Source organism: Lipophrys pholis, assembly GCF_963383615.2.
Source record: "Lipophrys pholis genome assembly, chromosome: 12".
In the NCBI taxonomy this organism is placed as follows: domain Eukaryota; kingdom Metazoa; phylum Chordata; class Actinopteri; order Blenniiformes; family Blenniidae; genus Lipophrys; species Lipophrys pholis.
The window spans coordinates 13,733,641-13,747,029 of NC_137641.1; the positions used below are offsets into that span (position 1 = coordinate 13,733,641).

Below are 13,389 nucleotides of genomic sequence, written 5' to 3' on the forward strand. Positions count from 1 at the left end.
TATTTTATGGTATTTATTGTACAGCGTTTTTCAGGTAGTTTTGAAGCATCGTGACATAAAATGTTGCATCATTATTTCTCTTTCAGATTAGAGGATTAATTTCCCTGAACTGATCAAGACCTGGTCAAGAGCGTGCTCCATCAAATAACTCCACATGGTCACTTCAGTTTGGTGAAACTTAATTCTGGCAAGTTTGAACGCAACAAAATAGGAAAGTCCTCACTGAGGTTTCATAAGACTGCTCTCACAGAAGACAGCAGCTGATAACAAATGAACCGCTTCCGCCTGACAGTGAACATCCCGTCCTTACGTCAAAAGTTAATGAAAACTGACGTTATCGCGACCAAAACGACACACTGCGTCACTTTAGAGATATACACTGACCCTGCTACATCTATTTGTTAAATTGTGAAGGGAAAAAACAAAAAACCCACAACTTTGGCTATTTAGTAAAGTCAAATAGATTATTACCCAGGTTGTAAATTCTTGTGCGTAGACAAGAGGCAAAAGACTGAAGTGTTGAACATCTACACAAAGCAGCTTGGGCTTCGGAAAGGAAAACACAACTGTGTCAATCAGGAATGAGACACTAGGACAGTGTGCAAAGGTTATCATTAATATCTGTATTTCATCTTTCCCAAAATGTCAATATCATCACCTTTACGTGTATTTCTAGTGTATAATATGTGCATAATGGATAATTATGAGCTGTGTTCCATGTTTTTACCCAAAATTCTTAAAGCACTAAAACACTACTGTTAAATTTCCTGTAGTTTTGACCAAACCAAATTCATGGCAAACTATGGAAGATGGTCATTTCCGTTTCTTTAAGTGAATATTCTGACATAAGTGAAGTTCAAAATAAAATTTGAAAAACAAACAAGCAAAAAAAAAAAAGAAGTAAGGGGGATAGTTTAATGTTGATTGGTGCATGGAACGAGAAACATACTGATGAGAGAAGATATCCATCAAAATCATATTCGGTTGGCCAAAGGTAATATTATTTTCAATACAGTTATATTTTTCACTAATTGTTTTTAAGAGAATCTGTATCCCAACCACTCCTCCACCCTTCTACCATCATTCTACATCATTTGTTTCCTGCCAGACATTTTTTCACACATTACATAGCTCTTATCCACACTATATCTGTCATATGAGGTGGATCTTCTTCTTCTTCTTCTTCTTCTTCTTCTTCTTCTTCTTCTTCTTCTTCTTCTTCTTCTGCTTTTTTTTTTTTTTTTACTAAATTGTCATTAAGTTCAGTATCTGAGTTCTGTCTGTACAACTTGTAAGATGACAGAGTGGGTGTCAGTGGGTGTCTGATGTGTCCCATTATGTGTGAAGGCTTTGGTGTTTCAGTGCTTGTGGGTTTGCACTTATGGGTGCAATGTGGGTGTGCTTTTTTTTTTTTTTTTTGGAATGTGTCTGTGTGAATGCTTACACTTCCATTTTGTCCTTTTTTTTTTTGTTGTTTTACAGGAGCCAACGTGCTGCTTTTGTGAGGATCTGAGTCAAACTTGGCCGGCGACGTGTTTGCAGGCAGTGAGTCAGGGGGGGAAAACTATCGCACACAGCAAAACACCCCCATCAGGCTCTGGATGCATTAGCATTGCATCCAGAACATCTGCTATGGCCCGGTAAACTATTGTGATTGCAGTGAATGGATGAATAAATGTCAGCGACTGGAACTGAGTGGAAAACAGTTACTGGAAAACAGTTATTTTATTAGACGGTTTGGTTTTTTTGAGAGTCATGATATATGTTCCGGTTTAAAACGCGATTTGTACGCATTGGACTTTTAAAAGTGCTTATTCCATCAGCCTCACATCAATCACATCAATGAGAAATGAACACCCTGTATTAAAACTCCAGTACTCGTAAAATAAAGAGAACCAACGTCACTTTTAACAGCATTTCTGTGGTGACTTTACTGGATGGTAACCACCCTCCATCCCTCCTAATGTCACGCTATCACCATACAGACAGATTTTGAAAACAACACTTTTCTACTTCTTGGGGTCAAATATTCATGTTGTTTATTGTATTAATACAACTACAACAAGAAAAGTCCAAAACTGTATTTCTTCTCCTATTAATCGTCTCACATAAACCAGAGGAGCCATCAGATGGACCACCTCAGCAGTTTGAAATTCCAGGAGTAGTTTCCCAACTTTTTAAAAGTGTCAAATTTCACAAATTAAATAATAAAACTGGAAGCCTTGCAGTAGTGTAGTGGATTGCGTTCCTCACATCACAGCAGGACTATCACTGGTTCAAGTTCAGTTGGGCGGAGCTTGCATGTTCCCCCTGAGAAAGATCAATGGACATCTGCAACGATCAGATAGATTCTAATAACATCTGGTTAGGATTCCTGTGGACCGTGTGGTATTTTCTTTCTGGCAACTCCTCTGGTAGTATTTTAGGAGCTATAGCTTGAAATGTATTGAAGAAGACCACACCGAACCATGTGTTTCACCAGAAATATCTACATCCACTCTTAACCAGGACCCTGCATGCGAGGATCCCTCTCTAAACTTGTGTTAAAACTTAGTAAATACACCACGTTTGTTCTACCGCCCGTGTACAGTAAATTAAATCCACACAGGGTATGGATGTCACAAGCTACCTCAAACTTAACAAGTGATAGATTATTTCCCTGAACCATCCAAAGATTTAAAATATCCACTCATTTGTAGCAGGTCAAACTTATTCAAGGTGTAATTGACACAATCCTCAGTTCAGACGTCTGTGTACACCAGGCACATTATTCCAAATGACGCTGGTGGCATTGCTAAGTTGTGGCCTTTTATACACTGTTTGAGGGCTGGTTTTCACACGTGGCAATAGACCGCACCACAGCCTCATGAGTAAGAGACCTTTTATTGACACACCTCAAACTCAAACAAGCTAAAGGTGCTCTTGGCCGTAAAGTTTTATAAGATGCATAAAGTTCTGTGTTACACTCTCACTGATGTTTTTTTTGTTTTTGTTCACCCTTGTCCTGTGATGTCACGTAGGTATTGCTGGGATTCGGTGCGTGTTCATGTCTGTCTGCGTCGAGTGTTCAATGCGACCTACTATAAAATCTGAATTCATTACAGTACTAAACTGTGAGAAAAAAAACAAAACATAAACCATTGATGCATTCCACACTTGAGCCTTGTAGTTGAATTAAAACAAGTGTTTGGAAATGATAAACGCTATACTCCTGTCATACGTGTTTGTAATTAGTCCAATTGGCCAGCAGAGGGAGGCAACATCTTGTCTACAATGCAACAGGTGGCTGATAAAGCTTTTTTTTTTCCATCTGGTTCAATAGATTTTAAATACATTTTTATTGTCCTTTCTGGCAGGTTTGCAAAAATACAAAGCACAGTATGAAAAGTCAATTTCAAATTTTTTTTAAATTGAAGATCAAGTTAATTCAGTAACCACGGTTTACACTAGTTTTATTTGCAACACAATTTGGGGAAAAATGCTCATTTAATTTGTTGATTTGAGTGAAACCTTCAGGTTCAAAATCATCCAATTACACATGCTATGTTATCATACATCGCAAAACAGATTGATGATAACTAAAGTGATTATTAAAGACTAAATTTGTTTCCTTCCTGTTTAAATTTCACAATTCCAAACACTGGAATGTTGCCTTACCTGCTTGTTAGTCACACAGAATCATGACACACAATAACACATTCATATGCTGACGAAATGGGTGTGGCACAAATTAGAAGAAATGTATCTAAATAAAGATAGCTGAATGATGAATGGTAAATATGAGAGCTCCGACAGTGGAAAAGTAGATCAAGACTAATGAGACTTGGGTTAATGGGAACGCACTAAGGCAGATGCGCAGGCAGATAAATCAAATGATGGACTGACAGACTAACCGTTCAGATGGTTTAGAGATTAGTCAACAAGAAGCAGGTGCAGCCGGTTGGACAGCAACACAAACTGTGCCTCAAATTTTATGAAACATTTCAGTGACGGCTGTTCAGATGCAGCAAATCAGAAAAAAGCCAGATAAAATAACAACATGCTAAGTTTCAGGGAAACTGTTGGTTACACATTTGCATCAAAAATATGAAAAACTTAACATACAGGTGGTTGCTGATTATTACTCAACAGCGCCCAATGAGACATGTAACTCATCCAAGCTGCAACAAATAGGTCAGGGTCAGTGAGGGGAAGGCTGGGCCTGATGGAAACGGATGGAACCCCCCCAACGCCCCACCCCCTTTTTTGTTTCTGGTGGACTAATGGATGTCAACCTTCATATTCAGATGAGGTGACTGGATTCTATCCCACTGCTTTATTGGGTTCCTTTGGTCACCATTGGTGGTGCACTGGGTTAAATCTTCACGTTGAATGTGGGGGACAAATGAGATGTATAAAATCACATATTTGCTCAATGAAGTACATTCTAATATGGGAAAGACCAGAGACCATGAAACATTATTTATTCAACATAATCAGCAGATGTTTGTCTTTTCAACATTGAGTTCTCAGCACTGACTTAGTGTTTGACATCGATGAACACATGTTTACTTCTTCCAACGTTCACACAGCAAATGCGTTTTTAATGATGTTTTGTTCATTCAAAAAGACAAACATTCAATGTTGGTCTCAATAATGTCCTCATAACCCATCTATCACGTTGACTCAACTGAAGCCTTATGAAGCTGATTAGATTTTGATCGCTGTTACTGAAACACAAGCAATTTGCACAGAAATCCCAGCAAATCATTGGGTTCAGTACCACAATTTAACACTGCTGGGTTTTTAATAATTAATGGTTGTTTTATGTCCCTTCTTGGTCGTTTAAGTCATGCACCTTAAATGAAGGAATCTAACACTAATGAAATTAATCCTCACTCTGAAAAGGGAATTCTTTAACATGCCCATGTAGTGTGGGGCAGAGTACTTCATCATACTGCGTCACGTTAACAGATGTGTTTTTCCACTTCCATTTACACCCATGATAGGGAGGTGAAAGGCCAGTGCTTCCAGTAATGAGGTGTTACCGTCATCCGTTTTATTGTCTGATAAAGCACGTAGCACTGGAGATATAAATGGGTTTAATGTGTTGATGTGCTCATCACATAACAGATAAAGCAAGTCAATAAGCACATCAGTCATAGTTGTGTCTTTCTACGAAGGATAGGACTTGTGCTGGATATTTCTCACGTCCACGTCTGATGGGTTTGGCATTTCACTTAGCGTTTAACTGTTGTAAAAGATGAAAGTTATACTTTATTACTCATTTACACTGCACCAAAAATAGAAAAGCGCCACTGAATAATACCTTATTTTTTGCCTGTAAACCCTCATCATAATAATTATCATCATGTTAAAGCAGCATTACTAATTTAAATGATTACATTTGAATTTGTGCGACTCATCAATGATAAGAATCCAAAGGGATAGAAAAGTAGAAAACTTTTCAGAGTTTTTATTATTTTTCAATGTTTTCAGGAAGAGGGGGAGAAACAAGAAACAATTTTTTCTTGCTACTAAAAGAAAAAACTATTATGTTTTTCCATATTTTCAGCCATATATATATATATATATACTTGTATAGGCATTTACAATAAATATGTTTGACTCACTCATTGCAGGGGATGGAACAGGTTTCAGACTGGTGTGAGCACCAAGTTGCGAACCTGGGACCGTATTAGCTGCACAAAGGAAGCTTCCTTAAATTTGGCAAATCTGTAGAAATTGCGTTTGCAGCTGTAATTACAGTTGCATAGTGCTGTAAATAATCCCTGGGAAACGATGCTGCAGGGAAACAGTGCCAGATGATGCTGAGATTGGAAGATAATGGCTGGTTCAGAGAAATAATCATTGAAGCCCAACTTAATAATGGCAGCAGGTGTAACCTGTAGTCCTCACCTTCCCATCACTACCAAAGAAATGTTATTCCTGGCTTTTTTTTTTGGGGGGGGGGGGGGGGGGGGGGTCATTTTCCAGCATGATAGAGTACTTCTTAAAAGTCTGTGAATTTGTGTAAAAGTATTTTCAAGAAAAATAATCTGGAAATGTTTGCAGATAAGAGGGACACCATAAGAGGGCTATATAAGATTGACTACAATCACTTCTCAAAATCTGAATAAACAATTAATCACACAAGAAAGAATGCTGTTGCACTGAGTATAAACATGGCTGTAACTGAGTCAGAGAAGGTATTTATAGATGTGCTAATGCTCAGTGCAACAGCAAATCCTCGATAGTATTATTTATACAACTGCTACACTAATGCTATTTAATGAATGACGGCAATTGGTGGTCTGCCAACTTGAACCATGTCACTCAAACTTTGTATTTGTTTTCTTTTTAACTGATTTCAAATTCTACATTACAGTAATGTCCACTTCTGCCAAAGGATTGACTTCAAAATGATACTCCTGGTCTATATAGCTTTGAATGAGAAGAATATGAGTCAGAATCTTTCCCCAGGCTTTCCAATAAACAATACATTTTACATATTTAACCACCTATTTCTTAAAAGAGTCTTTACTTGCTTTATTCTCTATTGCATGCCTTTCTAAATCACGTTCTTGTAATGTATCTTATCATCAAAGTTGTTCTGATTACTATTCTTAATCACCTTGTTTGATAGTATTTCCTATATTTTCTTGTAAAGCACTGTGAATTGCCTTGTGTCAGAATGGTCCTTGAGAAATAAATGTGTCTTTGGTGCCTTGCCTTGCCTTGCCTTCCAATCAGGTATTATTGGCAAATTTCTATAATGCTCTCAATCAGAGGGAAACTCAACCAAAACAAGCAAAGCAAATTAAATAAACGAAACAAAACACAACCCCACGTGTGGCAGAGTGACACATACTGTAAAGTGTCCCTGCAGGGACAAGTGGATATATTTTGTGCCAAATGTAATAGAGGCCCTCACAAAATAAAAATACACGAGTGAAAATTATATTGCAAAAGCTCATTTTTGTTTAAATTTGCTGAACTCCACATTCACAGCAAACAACCCCCCAACCCCGCCACAGAAATAGATGCGAACACTTGAAGTAAAGCGCTGCTGTTTTTCCACGCCACATTCCTTGTACTTCAGTCCTGCGCTGATAGCTCAGCCTCCGTAATCCCTTTACAGTTAGGCCCCGCCCACTCATTCCTGACGATTGACAGTTCTCTCGTCCAATCACGCGGCGGCCTCCACTGTCTGGGCCACGTTGCTCCTCCCCCGCCCCCGCCCTCTCCCGCTTGTCCGACTTTGTTGCTCTCCTGCCCCGCTAGTCTCGTCCGTCTACTCCGGTCTCTTCGCTGGAGCTGAGGAACAACTCGTGGAGGTCCCCAGCCATGGAAGACGACAACATAATAATGCCAGTTTGACTCTTGCGGGAGATTTTTCAAGGTGAGTTGTTTTCTTTAAAGCCGGGAAAGAGGAGGGAGGAATTAACGGCGAGGTGGCTGCGGGTGGAGGAGGGGGAGGAGGAGGAGGGGGGGAGAAGTTCATCCGCCTCACTACACGGGACAGGAGGGGTGAGAGACACAGTTACTCCAATGTTGTTCACTCTGGGGATGTGTCATACCACTAGCTGCCCTGCGTCTGCCTCTTGTGCTAAAATTGCACCTGGAAAACGAGAATATTTCAAAATGTGCTGTGAAAGATGTTAAAATGAAGTCAATAACTCTGATGGTCATTTTATTGTTGTAAATATGGTTTGATGGCTTGTGTGCTGAATGGAACGTGTGTGGTAAAATTGGTGTGTTTGCTGCAAGTTTATGTGTTTGCAAAAGTCTGCTGATGTTTTCATAGGTGTAGTACCACACAGGACTCAAACGCCATTTCACTGCACTCACTTGTCTTCAGGAGTGGAAAGAGGTTTTTACTCATTTACATTCACTGTCATGTTGAAGGAAATAGACTTTGTTGTCACTAAAAGTAATTTAAACAATACATCACTATTCTGCATCCCTTCCACAGAGGTCGCCACTGCAAGCCACTGCTGTCACTTGCACCTTAAGCCGGTTACACACTGTACAATTTTAACAATCTTACATGTTCACAGCCGGCTCCACTGTACGACATGAATCTGATCAACTTTGCGCACGACTTGGAGGTTTTCTGTGTGCAAATTGCAAGATGAAAACGATGTGTGTGCGTCAGTGTTATTGCATAAGGATAAAACTCCATTCACCAAAAGAAACTTAACGTTTACATTTTTCGAAAGAAATCCCCCCCCCCCCCCCCCCCCCACAAAGTTTTTCTTTACATCCCACATACTTTTTCTGCGCGTTTGGCCATTGCAGCCGCAAAGCATCAGCTCAGTACGTCATTTCATACAGCATTTCTATTGGTCAGTCAGGTGACGGATGTGGTAGCAGCAGTCACAATCACTCAGGATTTCTGACACTGTCACTATCGCTGGTTGTTGGTCGCAGGACCATGACAACGCCGTCCTTGAACCTGTCTGACGGTGCAATGTTAGGACCAGCGATTCAGAGCCAAGACCAAAGATTTCGCCGCGATTCTCTCACTATTGTCATCTTTCGTCTTGGATGGCAGGAAATCACACAGTGTGTATCGGCCTTAAGACGGATAGTTTTTACATCTGATGCCCTTCTTTGTAATTAATATGCTTTTTTTTTTTAAATACTAAACCTACACCCCTGCAAGGGCTCCTATGGTTACCAAACAACATGGCAAAATTCAATTGTACTGTGTTGATCTGGCTAAAACCACAATATACATGCCTGTAAGTATTTGTTTCAGTGAAATTGAACAACAATTTTATTCATTCATTGGCAGTTGATCACTGTACAACAAAAGGTTTCAGCAGTGCCTGAAAGGTTGAATCATTCAATCAAACTGAGTAATTAAAAAGTATATATGAGCATTTACTGAAACACAACATGATTACGTGATTTGATATTTTGTATAAATGGATGAGATCAATTTGGTCTAACTTGTCAATTCTGGAAATTAAGTGTGACATGTGACATGTGTTGTGATCTCTGCGTGTGTGTGTGTGTGTGTGTGTGTGTGTGTGTGTGTGTGTGTGTGTGTGTGTGTGCGTGCGTGGGTTAAATAGAAAAACAAACAACAGCACCCACTGGTCCCCCTACATGAGAGCTACATCATTTTCAGAATCTGCAGTTTCCATGTAAAAGGACATTGTTTTCAAAACATTGTGTGTAAACATGAGACTTTCCAAAACAAAAACAATGCGTTTTCTTCTGAAGGTCTGTCATGTGAGCGGGGCCTGAGTAAACATGTAAAAATAAAGTTTGTGACGCTGGGTCAGACTTCAAAATTATGCAAAGTATTAGTTATTCTAAAGCAATAATTGATTGCATTGTCATGACCTGGCATTGGATTCATACATTTGAGTTACACTGTGTTTAACTATGAGTAACATTACATACTTGGAAAATAATTAATGTCAGTATTTGTAATTTGTGGGCTTTCACTCCTGGGACTTTTGTTTGTAGCTTCAAAAAAACGCAAGCGCCGAGCTTCCCTTGGCAAACACACACTTGTTGCTGCGATAAACATCCCCCGTCTTTCCCCTTGTATATTTATGTTATGCTGTGATTGTAATTTTGGGGCAGTAGTAAAAGCTACCTCACCGATTAAAAATAAAATGGTTGCGCACACGAGCGGACGGAGTCCAGGGCAGACACAGACAGTGGGACGTGGGTCCCGCTGCAGATGTGCATTGTAACCGGCGGAGTGATGGAGCCTTTAAATAGAGCTCAGCAGGAATGCAAACAGACGGCGCAGAAAGATGAAGCCTGAGGGCGTCTCAGGAGTGGAGAGGGAAGGGAGGTGGTAAAAGGGATCAGAGAAGCCAAACATCGAGCTCTTTCGCTTCAGAGTAACCCACTTTGTTTCCGATTTCCTAAATGACTCTTTATTGAAAAGAGAAAAGTGGGTCAAGGTTCACCACTCTCCTACACCTATGAGGCGAGTCGAAATACTTTGTAGAAAGGTTTCAACACAGTGCGCATCAAACGTCACTTTGTGTTTGTTGTAAAAGTTGGACTTTATCCTTTCGGGTTACATCACTGTGCCTGTGCGTCTATCCCAGGCTGGCCTGTGACACAATCAAGTCTTAAAACACTGAAAAGCAGAATCGCTGTCTGATTTATTGGCCTGTGCTTATTCAAATAATTGGTCTTTGACTCTTCTTCCTTGTGGCTCTGGAGCTCTGAATGTTCTCACACCGGATAGCTAAACTTAGATAATGAGAGAGGACAAATAAAGATGTGAATTGAGGGCATGAGAGGTGTGTTAGTAGTCATTATTATGACCTCACACTAGGATGACCCTGCTTGATTTTCGATGAGGAGTCTGCATGTCCGTCTTGTCGGATTTCTCATGGTACTTTGGCTTCCACTCACAGTCCATGGATGGATGGATTGATGGATGGACTTTTACCTGTTGAATATGTTTGTTTACTTTAGCGAGCTTGCGAGTGGAAGGTCGGAGTTTGAATCCCACTGCGGGCTGTGTGAGGAAAGGCATAAAACCTGGAATCGCATCACCGCTGTGTGAAGATGGTCTCAAAGTGTGTTTGCATACTTAAATGCTCAGATGCTCCAGCGTGTCCATACTGTGTGCTGAACGTTACAACTTTTTCCTCTATTTCGAGGTCTGACTCAGTGGTAGCTTGCCATATAGTAGAGCTTACACTCAAAGTGTATTTGGGTGCCTCTCAGTGGACCAACAGAAGCCCGTTTTCCTACTACAATCTCTATGCGGCAGCGAAACCGAATAGCAGAATCGCTCAAACTAACCATGTGATGTTTATATGTCCACAGTTTTCAGTGGTTTTCAGTTTGATTGCTGTTTATTTTCTTTAAAAAAAAAAGTATATTCTCCGCGGAGAGATTGACTAATTGTTGCTTCCTTTACCCAGAGTCGGCGTGCTCTCCGTTCTGAGAAGAAGCAAACACTTGGCCACTCCCTGGCAGCATCGGTGTCGATTACAGCGGCGTTTAGTGTTTCTGGATTTCTTAGAGTCTGCTTAGTCCACTCGGGGTGACGTTTATTAGTTTGGACATCAGCGCAGAACATCACCTCTTGTGCTTTCTCGACCACATCACCACTATGAAACTAAATGTACCGACTCGGGGCACCTGGCTGTTTACCTCTGGGAACTCGGCCTACCCACAGATTAAAGGCTTCTGTCTCTATAAAAGGACAACTCCAGGGTATTTTTGGTTTACTGGCTGAGTAAAACTTTGAACAAAAGTGCTTTTTGGACGTGTGGATGTTGTGTGCATATCAAAAAAAAGGAACTCCACCAGCTCGGCTTTCAGATGAGTGAAACACCTCAGCTTAAGCACTGCTGACAGTTGGGCTATGTGTTTTGGCTGAAGCGTTTGTCTGGGTGTCAAATTAATTTCATAGCATGGACTTGACATGAAAATGTAAATGAGTATTCTGAGAACATTTTTCATTTAGCGGCCGAGCTTTAAGGTCCAGTTCAACGGCAGCCTTTACAGGATCTAAATGTTAGGATTTATTTTACATTAGAGATGTTTTTGGGGATTGGACAAAACATGAAAAACTTGTGTCAGAGTGAAATGGCAGAATTTATGGAAAGGTCTTTATATGGGGGTCTCGCTAGGTTGCACCAGTGTACCTAATGGAGTTGCTGGTCTGCGAGTCTTCAAAGGTAAAATATGATAGACTCAGATGATGCTAATTTTGCCGTGAGCAGTTGCAAGGTGTTGCGGCCTTTCTCATCTTGGCAACTTAATTATAGGACATACTGTAATAGAGGCTCCAGTTGCCCTCTACACCAGAGATGGGCAAATTATTTTTCAGCCTGGTTATCAGTTGAATATGTGCTGGTTGTCATTTAATCTGTCAAGTTGAACTACGCCTTGCTCATGGGATATGTGTAACTTGGTTGCCTTGAGAAGTTCTGTTGACTGTAGAAGTTCAGTCAGCTTTTTTTGTTTGTTTGCACCTTAGATATTAGGTGTTGATCTTAGTCGTCATTTTCTGATGTTGCAACTTTGAGTTTGTGCAACTCGACCAAATGTCAAAGGGATGGACGCTTTTTGTTTTGACTGTGGTTTCCTCCGTTTCCATTGATTATTATGCTTAAGTAATCTTTTGTGTCTTTTGTGTTTACGGATATGGCACGTGGTTACAATTAAAGTAACTTTTTAAAACCTCTTCGCTGGCACATATCTATTAGAAGTTTTAATCCATTTTTGAATAATCGCAGGGAAGAGACAGGAATAAGTTATCAAAACCAAGGATCTGCTCCATTGTAATGAAATAGCCTCTTTTGTAAGTGTTAAGTCTCCTGGACAGACCTGCAACTGTACAGTCTCCCTTGCAGTTCATTTTCTGTTCAGTTAAGTCAAACTCAGCTCCAAACACCTCGTTCTCGACCGAGAGAGGTGCTGCTATTCAGCTCGACTTTTTGCTTTCGCTCGATTCCCTGCAGACGGTTCTGGCTGGCAGCTCAAATCGACATCGGCCCTCGCCAAAAATCACACACGCACACGCTGGCTCCACACAGGCCTCGACACAGATCCACGCACGCACCTTTACATGTATAGACGGCTAACTCCAGACCATCCGAAGCCGCTGCATGTGCACACGCACGCATCTAAACTCGAGCCAAGGCTCCATACTCCTTCTCCACACTCATATTTCACTAGTCACACACAAGAGGGCCCACAGCAATCAACTTTAAATTAGAGAGAAAGCTGCTCCAAGAACTGGTAGTGCTGGCTGCCAGGTCTGAGGCCATGTCGTTCCTCAAGTGCGTTTGTGAGACAGAAAGAGTCAGATCTTGATATTAACCCAACTTTCAGGGGCTCCGATTAGGGTATTTCTCCTCCTCTGGGCTGCTGTTCGTGCACTCTGTCCCCTACTAAGAGCTCTGCTCACTTTTCCATTTCAAGAGTTCGAAAGAAAGAAAACAAAAAGCTTATTATGAAAGAGCTGCAAGATGTTCGCCTTCAACCGAGGCTCTTTCTTTTTTCTGTTCATATTGCAATAATTGTCTGCATTCAACACGGTTCCCTCCAGCTTTAAACCACGAGGTGACTTGGACCTGTGGTGCTGGTAGTGAGAGTGGAGATGTCGATGTTTTTTTTTTTTTTTTATAGACGTTATGGACTTTTTAGTTTCACAATAACGGAGCTGAATCTGTGGCTCTGAAAAAGAACTTGATACTTGATGCTCAGTAAGTGGGACCTGATGTACACAAACTTTCTGCGCATCTGTTTTAGATATAAGGCCACTTTATGGCAGTTTCTGGATCCCTTTGTAAACATTATTCAGCCTGTTCCAGAATGTAAAATTATGAACATAAGAGCTGCCTTGAAATTAAAGACGCGTGTGGATAGAGCCAACTCAAAGGACTGAGGTAGAGGTTTTTAAATGAA

The 13,389-nt window shown here is 40.6% G+C and overlaps 1 protein-coding gene across 2 annotated transcripts in view; it reads left to right on the plus strand.

Moving 5' to 3' along the window:
• Positions 1–7,225: 7,225 nt before the first annotated feature.
• Positions 7,226–13,389, plus strand: part of il11ra (interleukin 11 receptor subunit alpha) — a 46,519-nt gene continuing 40,355 nt past the window's right edge. Inside the window, exon 1 of one of the 2 annotated variants that reach the window (XM_080476859.1) lies at positions 7,226–7,381. The gene's annotated coding sequence lies outside the window, so the exon portion shown is untranslated. The remainder of the gene's footprint in view (positions 7,382–13,389) is intronic. The other variant, XM_080476860.1, reaches the window with a different exon arrangement.